A 13,755-nucleotide genomic window follows, 5' to 3' on the forward strand; every position below is an offset into this window, starting at 1 on the left:
TTTTTGCATTCGTTCTCAAGTTATATCAAAGTGTTGTTTTCTGCCTTTCTGGAGCACATTTTGACTTGTTGTTGAATGCTCCTATAATGTAACTCTAAATGACAATCAGAGTATCTTGAATTACGTGTGTGCAGCCTTTTGCTCAAAAGTTATCAACGTTTTGTTTTCAGAGTCTCTTTTGACAATCTCTTAAAGAGCTGGTTTCAGTCATTAACAGAGCTGTTCTGAAAGTGTCCAAACGGCCTGTTCTGAGAGTGGACTGTTTTTTTTATTCGTTCTCAAGTTATATCAAAGTGTTGTTTTCTGCCTTTCTGGAGCACATTTTGACTTGTTGTTGAATGCTCCTATAATGTAACTCTAAATGACAATCAGAGCAACTTGAATAACGTGTGTGCAGCCTTTTGCTCAAAAGTTATCAACGTTTCGTTTTCAGAGTCTCTTTTGACAATCTCTTAAAGAGCTGGTTTCAGTCATTAACAGAGCTGTTCTGAAAGTGTCCAAGCGGCCTGTTCTGAGAGTGGACTGTTTTTTAAATTCGTTCTCAAGTTATATCAAAGTGTTGTTTTCTGCCTTTCTGGAGCACATTTTGACTTGTTGTTGAATGCTCCTATAATGTAACACTAAATGACAATCAGAGTATCTTGAATTACGTGTGTGCAGCCTTTTGCTCAAAAGTTATCAACGTTTCGTTTCAGAGTCTCTTTTGACAATCTCTTAAAGAGCTGGTTTCAGTCATTAACATAGCTGTTTTGAAAGTGTGTAAGCGGCCTGTTCTGAGAGTGGACTGTTTTTTGCATTCGTTCTCAAGTTATATCAAAGTGTTGTTTTCTGCCTTTCTGGAGCACATTTTGACTTGTTGTTGAATGCTCCTATAATGTAACTCTAAATGACAATCAGAGCAACTTGAATAACGTGTGTGCAGCCTTTTGCTCAAAAGTTATCAGCGTTTCGTTTTCAGAGTCTCTTTTGACAATCTCTTAAAGAGCTGGTTTCAGTCATTAACAGAGCTGTTCTGAAAGTGTCCAAGCGGCCTGTTCTGAGAGTGGACTGTTTTTTGCATTCGTTCTCAAGTTATATCAAAGTGTTGTTTTCTGCCTTTCTGGAGCACATTTTGACTTGTTGTTGAATGCTCCTATAATGTAACTCTAAATGACAATCAGAGCAACTTGAATAACGTGTGTGCAGCCTTTTGCTCAAAAGTTATCAACGTTTCGTTTTCAGAGTCTCTTTTGACAATCTCTTAAAGAGCTGGTTTCAGTCATTAACAGAGCTGTTCTGAAAGTGTCCAAGCGGCCTGTTCTGAGAGTGGACTGTTTTTTAAATTCGTTCTCAAGTTATATCAAAGTGTTGTTTTCTGCCTTTCTGGAGCACATTTTGACTTGTTGTTGAATGCTCCTATAATGTAACACTAAATGACAATCAGAGTATCTTGAATTACGTGTGTGCAGCCTTTTGCTCAAAAGTTATCAACGTTTCGTTTCAGAGTCTCTTTTGACAATCTCTTAAAGAGCTGGTTTCAGTCATTAACATAGCTGTTTTGAAAGTGTGTAAGCGGCCTGTTCTGAGAGTGGACTGTTTTTTGCATTCGTTCTCAAGTTATATCAAAGTGTTGTTTTCTGCCTTTCTGGAGCACATTTTGACTTGTTGTTGAATGCTCCTATAATGTAACTCTAAATGACAATCAGAGCAACTTGAATAACGTGTGTGCAGCCTTTTGCTCAAAAGTTATCAGCGTTTCGTTTTCAGAGTCTCTTTTGACAATCTCTTAAAGAGCTGGTTTCAGTCATTAACAGAGCTGTTCTGAAAGTGTCCAAGCGGCCTGTTCTCAGAGTGGACTGTTTTTTGCATTCGTTCTCAAGTTATATCAAAGTGTTGTTTTCTGCCTTTCTCGAGCACATTTTGACTTGTTGTTGAATGCTCCTATAATATAACTCTAAATGACAATCAGATCAACTTGAATTACGTGTGTGCAGCCTTTTGCTCAAAAGTTATCAACGTTTCGTTTTCAGAGTCTCTTTTGACAATCTCTTAAAGAGCTGGTTTCAGTCATTAACATAGCTGTTCTGAAAGTGTGTAAGCGGCCTGTTCTGAGAGTGGACTGTTTTTTGCATTCGTTCTCAAGTTATATCAAAGTGTTGTTTTCTGCCTTTCTGGAGCACATTTTGACTTGTTGTTGAATGCTCCTATAATGTAACTCTAAATGACAATCAGAGTATCTTGAATTACGTGTGTGCAGCCTTTTGCTCAAAAGTTATCAACGTTTTGTTTTCAGAGTCTCTTTTGACAATCTCTTAAAGAGCTGGTTTCAGTCATTAACAGAGCTGTTCTGAAAGTGTCCAAACGGCCTGTTCTGAGAGTGGACTGTTTTTTTTATTCGTTCTCAAGTTATATCAAAGTGTTGTTTTCTGCCTTTCTGGAGCACATTTTGACTTGTTGTTGAATGCTCCTATAATGTAACTCTAAATGACAATCAGAGCAACTTGAATAACGTGTGTGCAGCCTTTTGCTCAAAAGTTATCAACGTTTCGTTTTCAGAGTCTCTTTTGACAATCTCTTAAAGAGCTGGTTTCAGTCATTAACAGAGCTGTTCTGAAAGTGTCCAAGCGGCCTGTTCTGAGAGTGGACTGTTTTTTAAATTCGTTCTCAAGTTATATCAAAGTGTTGTTTTCTGCCTTTCTGGAGCACATTTTGACTTGTTGTTGAATGCTCCTATAATGTAACACTAAATGACAATCAGAGTATCTTGAATTACGTGTGTGCAGCCTTTTGCTCAAAAGTTATCAACGTTTCGTTTCAGAGTCTCTTTTGACAATCTCTTAAAGAGCTGGTTTCAGTCATTAACATAGCTGTTTTGAAAGTGTGTAAGCGGCCTGTTCTGAGAGTGGACTGTTTTTTGCATTCGTTCTCAAGTTATATCAAAGTGTTGTTTTCTGCCTTTCTGGAGCACATTTTGACTTGTTGTTGAATGCTCCTATAATGTAACTCTAAATGACAATCAGAGCAACTTGAATAACGTGTGTGCAGCCTTTTGCTCAAAAGTTATCAGCGTTTCGTTTTCAGAGTCTCTTTTGACAATCTCTTAAAGAGCTGGTTTCAGTCATTAACAGAGCTGTTCTGAAAGTGTCCAAGCGGCCTGTTCTGAGAGTGGACTGTTTTTTGCATTCGTTCTCAAGTTATATCAAAGTGTTGTTTTCTGCCTTTCTCGAGCACATTTTGACTTGTTGTTGAATGCTCCTATAATATAACTCTAAATGACAATCAGATCAACTTGAATTACGTGTGTGCAGCCTTTTGCTCAAAAGTTATCAACGTTTCGTTTTCAGAGTCTCTTTTGACAATCTCTTAAAGAGCTGGTTTCAGTCATTAACATAGCTGTTCTGAAAGTGTGTAAGCGGCCTGTTCTGAGAGTGGACTGTTTTTTGCATTCGTTCTCAAGTTATATCAAAGTGTTGTTTTCTGCCTTTCTGGAGCACATTTTGACTTGTTGTTGAATGCTCCTATAATGTAACTCTAAATGACAATCAGAGTATCTTGAATTACGTGTGTGCAGCCTTTTGCTCAAAAGTTATCAACGTTTTGTTTTCAGAGTCTCTTTTGACAATCTCTTAAAGAGCTGGTTTCAGTCATTAACAGAGCTGTTCTGAAAGTGTCCAAACGGCCTGTTCTGAGAGTGGACTGTTTTTTTTATTCGTTCTCAAGTTATATCAAAGTGTTGTTTTCTGCCTTTCTGGAGCACATTTTGACTTGTTGTTGAATGCTCCTATAATGTAACTCTAAATGACAATCAGAGCAACTTGAATAACGTGTGTGCAGCCTTTTGCTCAAAAGTTATCAACGTTTCGTTTTCAGAGTCTCTTTTGACAATCTCTTAAAGAGCTGGTTTCAGTCATTAACAGAGCTGTTCTGAAAGTGTCCAAGCGGCCTGTTCTGAGAGTGGACTGTTTTTTAAATTCGTTCTCAAGTTATATCAAAGTGTTGTTTTCTGCCTTTCTGGAGCACATTTTGACTTGTTGTTGAATGCTCCTATAATGTAACACTAAATGACAATCAGAGTATCTTGAATTACGTGTGTGCAGCCTTTTGCTCAAAAGTTATCAACGTTTCGTTTCAGAGTCTCTTTTGACAATCTCTTAAAGAGCTGGTTTCAGTCATTAACAGAGCTGTTCTGAAAGTGTCCAAGCGGCCTTTATCTGAGAGTGGACTGTTTTTTTATTCGTTCTCAAGTTATATCAAAGTGTTGTTTACTGCCTTTCTGGAGCACATTTTGACTTGTTGTTGAATGCTCCTATAATGTAACTCTAAATGACAATCAGAGCAACTTGAATAACGTGTGTGCAGCCTTTTGCTCAAAAGTTATCAGCGTTTCGTTTTCAGAGTCTCTTTTGACAATCTCTTAAAGAGCTGGTTTCAGTCATTAACAGAGCTGTTCTGAAAGTGTCCAAGCGGCCTGTTCTCAGAGTGGACTGTTTTTTGCATTCGTTCTCAAGTTATATCAAAGTGTTGTTTTCTGCCTTTCTCGAGCACATTTTGACTTGTTGTTGAATGCTCCTATAATGTAACTCTAAATGACAATCAGAGCAACTTGAATAACGTGTGTGCAGCCTTTTGCTCAAAAGTTATCAGCGTTTCGTTTTCAGAGTCTCTTTTGACAATCTCTTAAAGAGCTGGTTTCAGTCATTAACAGAGCTGTTCTGAAAGTGTCCAAGCGGCCTGTTCTCAGAGTGGACTGTTTTTTGCATTCGTTCTCAAGTTATATCAAAGTGTTGTTTTCTGCCTTTCTCGAGCACATTTTGACTTGTTGTTGAATGCTCCTATAATATAACTCTAAATGACAATCAGATCAACTTGAATTACGTGTGTGCAGCCTTTTGCTCAAAAGTTATCAACGTTTCGTTTTCAGAGTCTCTTTTGACAATCTCTTAAAGAGCTGGTTTCAGTCATTAACATAGCTGTTCTGAAAGTGTGTAAGCGGCCTGTTCTGAGAGTGGACTGTTTTTTGCATTCGTTCTCAAGTTATATCAAAGTGTTGTTTTCTGCCTTTCTGGAGCACATTTTGACTTGTTGTTGAATGCTCCTATAATGTAACTCTAAATGACAATCAGAGTATCTTGAATTACGTGTGTGCAGCCTTTTGCTCAAAAGTTATCAACGTTTTGTTTTCAGAGTCTCTTTTGACAATCTCTTAAAGAGCTGGTTTCAGTCATTAACAGAGCTGTTCTGAAAGTGTCCAAACGGCCTGTTCTGAGAGTGGACTGTTTTTTTTATTCGTTCTCAAGTTATATCAAAGTGTTGTTTTCTGCCTTTCTGGAGCACATTTTGACTTGTTGTTGAATGCTCCTATAATGTAACTCTAAATGACAATCAGAGCAACTTGAATAACGTGTGTGCAGCCTTTTGCTCAAAAGTTATCAACGTTTCGTTTTCAGAGTCTCTTTTGACAATCTCTTAAAGAGCTGGTTTCAGTCATTAACAGAGCTGTTCTGAAAGTGTCCAAGCGGCCTGTTCTGAGAGTGGACTGTTTTTTAAATTCGTTCTCAAGTTATATCAAAGTGTTGTTTTCTGCCTTTCTGGAGCACATTTTGACTTGTTGTTGAATGCTCCTATAATGTAACACTAAATGACAATCAGAGTATCTTGAATTACGTGTGTGCAGCCTTTTGCTCAAAAGTTATCAACGTTTCGTTTCAGAGTCTCTTTTGACAATCTCTTAAAGAGCTGGTTTCAGTCATTAACATAGCTGTTTTGAAAGTGTGTAAGCGGCCTGTTCTGAGAGTGGACTGTTTTTTGCATTCGTTCTCAAGTTATATCAAAGTGTTGTTTTCTGCCTTTCTGGAGCACATTTTGACTTGTTGTTGAATGCTCCTATAATGTAACTCTAAATGACAATCAGAGCAACTTGAATAACGTGTGTGCAGCCTTTTGCTCAAAAGTTATCAGCGTTTCGTTTTCAGAGTCTCTTTTGACAATCTCTTAAAGAGCTGGTTTCAGTCATTAACAGAGCTGTTCTGAAAGTGTCCAAGCGGCCTGTTCTGAGAGTGGACTGTTTTTTGCATTCGTTCTCAAGTTATATCAAAGTGTTGTTTTCTGCCTTTCTCGAGCACATTTTGACTTGTTGTTGAATGCTCCTATAATATAACTCTAAATGACAATCAGATCAACTTGAATTACGTGTGTGCAGCCTTTTGCTCAAAAGTTATCAACGTTTCGTTTTCAGAGTCTCTTTTGACAATCTCTTAAAGAGCTGGTTTCAGTCATTAACATAGCTGTTCTGAAAGTGTGTAAGCGGCCTGTTCTGAGAGTGGACTGTTTTTTGCATTCGTTCTCAAGTTATATCAAAGTGTTGTTTTCTGCCTTTCTGGAGCACATTTTGACTTGTTGTTGAATGCTCCTATAATGTAACTCTAAATGACAATCAGAGTATCTTGAATTACGTGTGTGCAGCCTTTTGCTCAAAAGTTATCAACGTTTTGTTTTCAGAGTCTCTTTTGACAATCTCTTAAAGAGCTGGTTTCAGTCATTAACAGAGCTGTTCTGAAAGTGTCCAAACGGCCTGTTCTGAGAGTGGACTGTTTTTTTTATTCGTTCTCAAGTTATATCAAAGTGTTGTTTTCTGCCTTTCTGGAGCACATTTTGACTTGTTGTTGAATGCTCCTATAATGTAACTCTAAATGACAATCAGAGCAACTTGAATAACGTGTGTGCAGCCTTTTGCTCAAAAGTTATCAACGTTTCGTTTTCAGAGTCTCTTTTGACAATCTCTTAAAGAGCTGGTTTCAGTCATTAACAGAGCTGTTCTGAAAGTGTCCAAGCGGCCTGTTCTGAGAGTGGACTGTTTTTTAAATTCGTTCTCAAGTTATATCAAAGTGTTGTTTTCTGCCTTTCTGGAGCACATTTTGACTTGTTGTTGAATGCTCCTATAATGTAACACTAAATGACAATCAGAGTATCTTGAATTACGTGTGTGCAGCCTTTTGCTCAAAAGTTATCAACGTTTCGTTTCAGAGTCTCTTTTGACAATCTCTTAAAGAGCTGGTTTCAGTCATTAACAGAGCTGTTCTGAAAGTGTCCAAGCGGCCTTTATCTGAGAGTGGACTGTTTTTTTATTCGTTCTCAAGTTATATCAAAGTGTTGTTTACTGCCTTTCTGGAGCACATTTTGACTTGTTGTTGAATGCTCCTATAATGTAACACTAAATGACAATCAGAGTATCTTGAATTACGTGTGTGCAGCCTTTTGCTCAAAAGTTATCAACGTTTCGTTTCAGAGTCTCTTTTGACAATCTCTTAAAGAGCTGGTTTCAGTCATTAACATAGCTGTTTTGAAAGTGTGTAAGCGGCCTGTTCTGAGAGTGGACTGTTTTTTGCATTCGTTCTCAAGTTATATCAAAGTGTTGTTTTCTGCCTTTCTGGAGCACATTTTGACTTGTTGTTGAATGCTCCTATAATGTAACTCTAAATGACAATCAGAGCAACTTGAATAACGTGTGTGCAGCCTTTTGCTCAAAAGTTATCAGCGTTTCGTTTTCAGAGTCTCTTTTGACAATCTCTTAAAGAGCTGGTTTCAGTCATTAACAGAGCTGTTCTGAAAGTGTCCAAGCGGCCTGTTCTCAGAGTGGACTGTTTTTTGCATTCGTTCTCAAGTTATATCAAAGTGTTGTTTTCTGCCTTTCTGGAGCACATTTTGACTTGTTGTTGAATGCTCCTATAATGTAACTCTAAATGACAATCAGAGCAACTTGAATAACGTGTGTGCAGCCTTTTGCTCAAAAGTTATCAGCGTTTCGTTTTCAGAGTCTCTTTTGACAATCTCTTAAAGAGCTGGTTTCAGTCATTAACAGAGCTGTTCTGAAAGTGTCCAAGCGGCCTGTTCTCAGAGTGGACTGTTTTTTGCATTCGTTCTCAAGTTATATCAAAGTGTTGTTTTCTGCCTTTCTCGAGCACATTTTGACTTGTTGTTGAATGCTCCTATAATGTAACTCTAAATGACAATCAGAGCAACTTGAATAACGTGTGTGCAGCCTTTTGCTCAAAAGTTATCAGCGTTTCGTTTTCAGAGTCTCTTTTGACAATCTCTTAAAGAGCTGGTTTCAGTCATTAACAGAGCTGTTCTGAAAGTGTCCAAGCGGCCTGTTCTCAGAGTGGACTGTTTTTTGCATTCGTTCTCAAGTTATATCAAAGTGTTGTTTTCTGCCTTTCTCGAGCACATTTTGACTTGTTGTTGAATGCTCCTATAATATAACTCTAAATGACAATCAGATCAACTTGAATTACGTGTGTGCAGCCTTTTGCTCAAAAGTTATCAACGTTTCGTTTTCAGAGTCTCTTTTGACAATCTCTTAAAGAGCTGGTTTCAGTCATTAACATAGCTGTTCTGAAAGTGTGTAAGCGGCCTGTTCTGAGAGTGGACTGTTTTTTGCATTCGTTCTCAAGTTATATCAAAGTGTTGTTTTCTGCCTTTCTGGAGCACATTTTGACTTGTTGTTGAATGCTCCTATAATGTAACTCTAAATGACAATCAGAGTATCTTGAATTACGTGTGTGCAGCCTTTTGCTCAAAAGTTATCAACGTTTTGTTTTCAGAGTCTCTTTTGACAATCTCTTAAAGAGCTGGTTTCAGTCATTAACAGAGCTGTTCTGAAAGTGTCCAAACGGCCTGTTCTGAGAGTGGACTGTTTTTTTTATTCGTTCTCAAGTTATATCAAAGTGTTGTTTTCTGCCTTTCTGGAGCACATTTTGACTTGTTGTTGAATGCTCCTATAATGTAACTCTAAATGACAATCAGAGCAACTTGAATAACGTGTGTGCAGCCTTTTGCTCAAAAGTGATCAACGTTTCGTTTTCAGAGTCTCTTTTGACAATCTCTTAAAGAGCTGGTTTCAGTCATTAACAGAGCTGTTCTGAAAGTGTCCAAGCGGCCTGTTCTGAGAGTGGACTGTTTTTTAAATTCGTTCTCAAGTTATATCAAAGTGTTGTTTTCTGCCTTTCTGGAGCACATTTTGACTTGTTGTTGAATGCTCCTATAATGTAACACTAAATGACAATCAGAGTATCTTGAATTACGTGTGTGCAGCCTTTTGCTCAAAAGTTATCAACGTTTCGTTTCAGAGTCTCTTTTGACAATCTCTTAAAGAGCTGGTTTCAGTCATTAACATAGCTGTTTTGAAAGTGTGTAAGCGGCCTGTTCTGAGAGTGGACTGTTTTTTGCATTCGTTCTCAAGTTATATCAAAGTGCTGTTTTCTGCCTTTCTGGAGCACATTTTGACTTGTTGTTGAATGCTCCTATAATGTAACTCTAAATGACAATCAGAGTATCTTGAATTACATGTGTGTAGCCTTTTGCTCAAAAGTTATCAACGTTTCGTTTCAGAGTCTCTTTTGACAATCTCTTAAAGAGCTGGTTTCAGTCATTAACATAGCTGTTTTGAAAGTGTGTAAGCGGCCTGTTCTGAGAGTGGACTGTTTTTTGCATTCGTTCTCAAGTTATATCAAAGTGTTGTTTTCTGCCTTTCTGGAGCACATTTTGACTTGTTGTTGAATGCTCCTATAATGTAACTCTAAATGACAATCAGAGCAACTTGAATAACGTGTGTGCAGCCTTTTGCTCAAAAGTTATCAGCGTTTCGTTTTCAGAGTCTCTTTTGACAATCTCTTAAAGAGCTGGTTTCAGTCATTAACAGAGCTGTTCTGAAAGTGTCCAAGCGGCCTGTTCTGAGAGTGGACTGTTTTTTGCATTCGTTCTCAAGTTATATCAAAGTGTTGTTTTCTGCCTTTCTCGAGCACATTTTGACTTGTTGTTGAATGCTCCTATAATATAACTCTAAATGACAATCAGATCAACTTGAATTACGTGTGTGCAGCCTTTTGCTCAAAAGTTATCAACGTTTCGTTTTCAGAGTCTCTTTTGACAATCTCTTAAAGAGCTGGTTTCAGTCATTAACATAGCTGTTCTGAAAGTGTGTAAGCGGCCTGTTCTGAGAGTGGACTGTTTTTTGCATTCGTTCTCAAGTTATATCAAAGTGTTGTTTTCTGCCTTTCTGGAGCACATTTTGACTTGTTGTTGAATGCTCCTATAATGTAACTCTAAATGACAATCAGAGTATCTTGAATTACGTGTGTGCAGCCTTTTGCTCAAAAGTTATCAACGTTTTGTTTTCAGAGTCTCTTTTGACAATCTCTTAAAGAGCTGGTTTCAGTCATTAACAGAGCTGTTCTGAAAGTGTCCAAACGGCCTGTTCTGAGAGTGGACTGTTTTTTTTATTCGTTCTCAAGTTATATCAAAGTGTTGTTTTCTGCCTTTCTGGAGCACATTTTGACTTGTTGTTGAATGCTCCTATAATGTAACTCTAAATGACAATCAGAGCAACTTGAATAACGTGTGTGCAGCCTTTTGCTCAAAAGTTATCAACGTTTCGTTTTCAGAGTCTCTTTTGACAATCTCTTAAAGAGCTGGTTTCAGTCATTAACAGAGCTGTTCTGAAAGTGTCCAAGCGGCCTGTTCTGAGAGTGGACTGTTTTTTAAATTCGTTCTCAAGTTATATCAAAGTGTTGTTTTCTGCCTTTCTGGAGCACATTTTGACTTGTTGTTGAATGCTCCTATAATGTAACACTAAATGACAATCAGAGTATCTTGAATTACGTGTGTGCAGCCTTTTGCTCAAAAGTTATCAACGTTTCGTTTCAGAGTCTCTTTTGACAATCTCTTAAAGAGCTGGTTTCAGTCATTAACAGAGCTGTTCTGAAAGTGTCCAAGCGGCCTTTATCTGAGAGTGGACTGTTTTTTTATTCGTTCTCAAGTTATATCAAAGTGTTGTTTACTGCCTTTCTGGAGCACATTTTGACTTGTTGTTGAATGCTCCTATAATGTAACACTAAATGACAATCAGAGTATCTTGAATTACGTGTGTGCAGCCTTTTGCTCAAAAGTTATCAACGTTTCGTTTCAGAGTCTCTTTTGACAATCTCTTAAAGAGCTGGTTTCAGTCATTAACATAGCTGTTTTGAAAGTGTGTAAGCGGCCTGTTCTGAGAGTGGACTGTTTTTTGCATTCGTTCTCAAGTTATATCAAAGTGTTGTTTTCTGCCTTTCTGGAGCACATTTTGACTTGTTGTTGAATGCTCCTATAATGTAACTCTAAATGACAATCAGAGCAACTTGAATAACGTGTGTGCAGCCTTTTGCTCAAAAGTTATCAGCGTTTCGTTTTCAGAGTCTCTTTTGACAATCTCTTAAAGAGCTGGTTTCAGTCATTAACAGAGCTGTTCTGAAAGTGTCCAAGCGGCCTGTTCTCAGAGTGGACTGTTTTTTGCATTCGTTCTCAAGTTATATCAAAGTGTTGTTTTCTGCCTTTCTCGAGCACATTTTGACTTGTTGTTGAATGCTCCTATAATATAACTCTAAATGACAATCAGATCAACTTGAATTACGTGTGTGCAGCCTTTTGCTCAAAAGTTATCAACGTTTCGTTTTCAGAGTCTCTTTTGACAATCTCTTAAAGAGCTGGTTTCAGTCATTAACATAGCTGTTCTGAAAGTGTGTAAGCGGCCTGTTCTGAGAGTGGACTGTTTTTTGCATTCGTTCTCAAGTTATATCAAAGTGTTGTTTTCTGCCTTTCTGGAGCACATTTTGACTTGTTGTTGAATGCTCCTATAATGTAACTCTAAATGACAATCAGAGTATCTTGAATTACGTGTGTGCAGCCTTTTGCTCAAAAGTTATCAACGTTTTGTTTTCAGAGTCTCTTTTGACAATCTCTTAAAGAGCTGGTTTCAGTCATTAACAGAGCTGTTCTGAAAGTGTCCAAACGGCCTGTTCTGAGAGTGGACTGTTTTTTTTATTCGTTCTCAAGTTATATCAAAGTGTTGTTTTCTGCCTTTCTGGAGCACATTTTGACTTGTTGTTGAATGCTCCTATAATGTAACTCTAAATGACAATCAGAGTATCTTGAATTACGTGTGTGCAGCCTTTTGCTCAAAAGTTATCAACGTTTCGTTTCAGAGTCTCTTTTGACAATCTCTTAAAGAGCTGGTTTCAGTCATTAACATAGCTGTTTTGAAAGTGTGTAAGCGGCCTGTTCTGAGAGTGGACTGTTTTTTGCATTCGTTCTCAAGTTATATCAAAGTGTTGTTTTCTGCCTTTCTGGAGCACATTTTGACTTGTTGTTGAATGCTCCTATAATGTAACTATAAATGACAATCAGAGTATCTTGAATTACGTGTGTGCAGCGTTTTGCTCAAAAGTTATCAACGTTTCGTTTTCAGAGTCTCTTTTGACAATCTCTTAAAGAGCTGGTTTCAGTCATTAACATAGCTGTTTTGAAAGTGTGTAAGCGGCCTGTTCTGAGAGTGGACTGTTTTTTGCATTCGTTCTCAAGTTATATCAAAGTGTTGTTTTCTGCCTTTCTGGAGCACATTTTGACTTGTTGTTGAATGCTCCTATAATGTAACTATAAATGACAATCAGAGTATCTTGAATTACGTGTGTGCAGCGTTTTGCTCAAAAGTTATCAACGTTTCGTTTTCAGAGTCTCTTTTGACAATCTCTTAAAGAGCTGGTTTCAGTCATTAACATACCTGTTTTGAAAGTGTGTAAGCGGCCTGTTCTGAGAGTGGACTGTTTTTTGCATTCGTTCTCAAGTTATATCAAAGTGTTGTTTTCTGCCTTTCTGGAGCACATTTTGACTTGTTGTTGAATGCTCCTATAATGTAACTATAAATGACAATCAGAGTATCTTGAATTACGTGTGTGCAGCGTTTTGCTCAAAAGTTATCAACGTTTCGTTTTCAGAGTCTCTTTTGACAATCTCTTAAAGAGCTGGTTTCAGTCATTAACAGAGCTGTTCTGAAAGTGTCCAAGCGGCCTGTTCTGAGAGTGGACTGTTTTTTAAATTCGTTCTCAAGTTATATCAAAGTGTTGTTTTCTGCCTTTCTGGAGCACATTTTGACTTGTTGTTGAATGCTCCTATAATGTAACACTAAATGACAATCAGAGTATCTTGAATTACGTGTGTGCAGCCTTTTGCTCAAAAGTTATCAACGTTTCGTTTCAGAGTCTCTTTTGACAATCTCTTAAAGAGCTGGTTTCAGTCATTAACATAGCTGTTTTGAAAGTGTGTAAGCGGCCTGTTCTGAGAGTGGACAGTTTTTTGCATTCGTTCTCAAGTTATATCAAAGTGTTGTTTTCTGCCTTTCTGGAGCACATTTTGACTTGTTGTTGAATGCTCCTATAATGTAACTATAAATGACAATCAGAGTATCTTGAATTACGTGTGTGCAGCGTTTTGCTCAAAAGTTATCAACGTTTCGTTTTCAGAGTCTCTTTTGACAATCTCTTAAAGAGCTGGTTTCAGTCATTAACAGAGCTGTTCTGAAAGTGTCCAAGCGGCCTGTTCTGAGAGTGGACTGTTTTTTTTATTCGTTCTCAAGTTATATCAAAGTGTTGTTTTCTGCCTTTCTGGAGCACATTTTGACTTGTTGTTGAATGCTCCTATAATGTAACTCTAAATGACAATCAGAGCAACTTGAATAACGTGTGTGCAGCCTTTTGCTCAAAAGTTATCAACGTTTCGTTTTCAGAGTCTCTTTTGACAATCTCTTAAAGAGCTGGTTTCAGTCATTAACAGAGCTGTTCTGAAAGTGTCCAAGCGGCCTGTTCTGAGAGTGGACTGTTTTTTAAATTCGTTCTCAAGTTATATCAAAGTGTTGTTTTCTGCCTTTCTTGAGCACATTTTGACTTGTTGTTGAATGCTCCTATAATGTAA

This window comes from Nansenia antarctica, assembly GCF_963989245.1.
Source record: "Nansenia antarctica genome assembly, chromosome: 2".
Taxonomy (NCBI): domain Eukaryota; kingdom Metazoa; phylum Chordata; class Actinopteri; order Argentiniformes; family Microstomatidae; genus Nansenia; species Nansenia antarctica.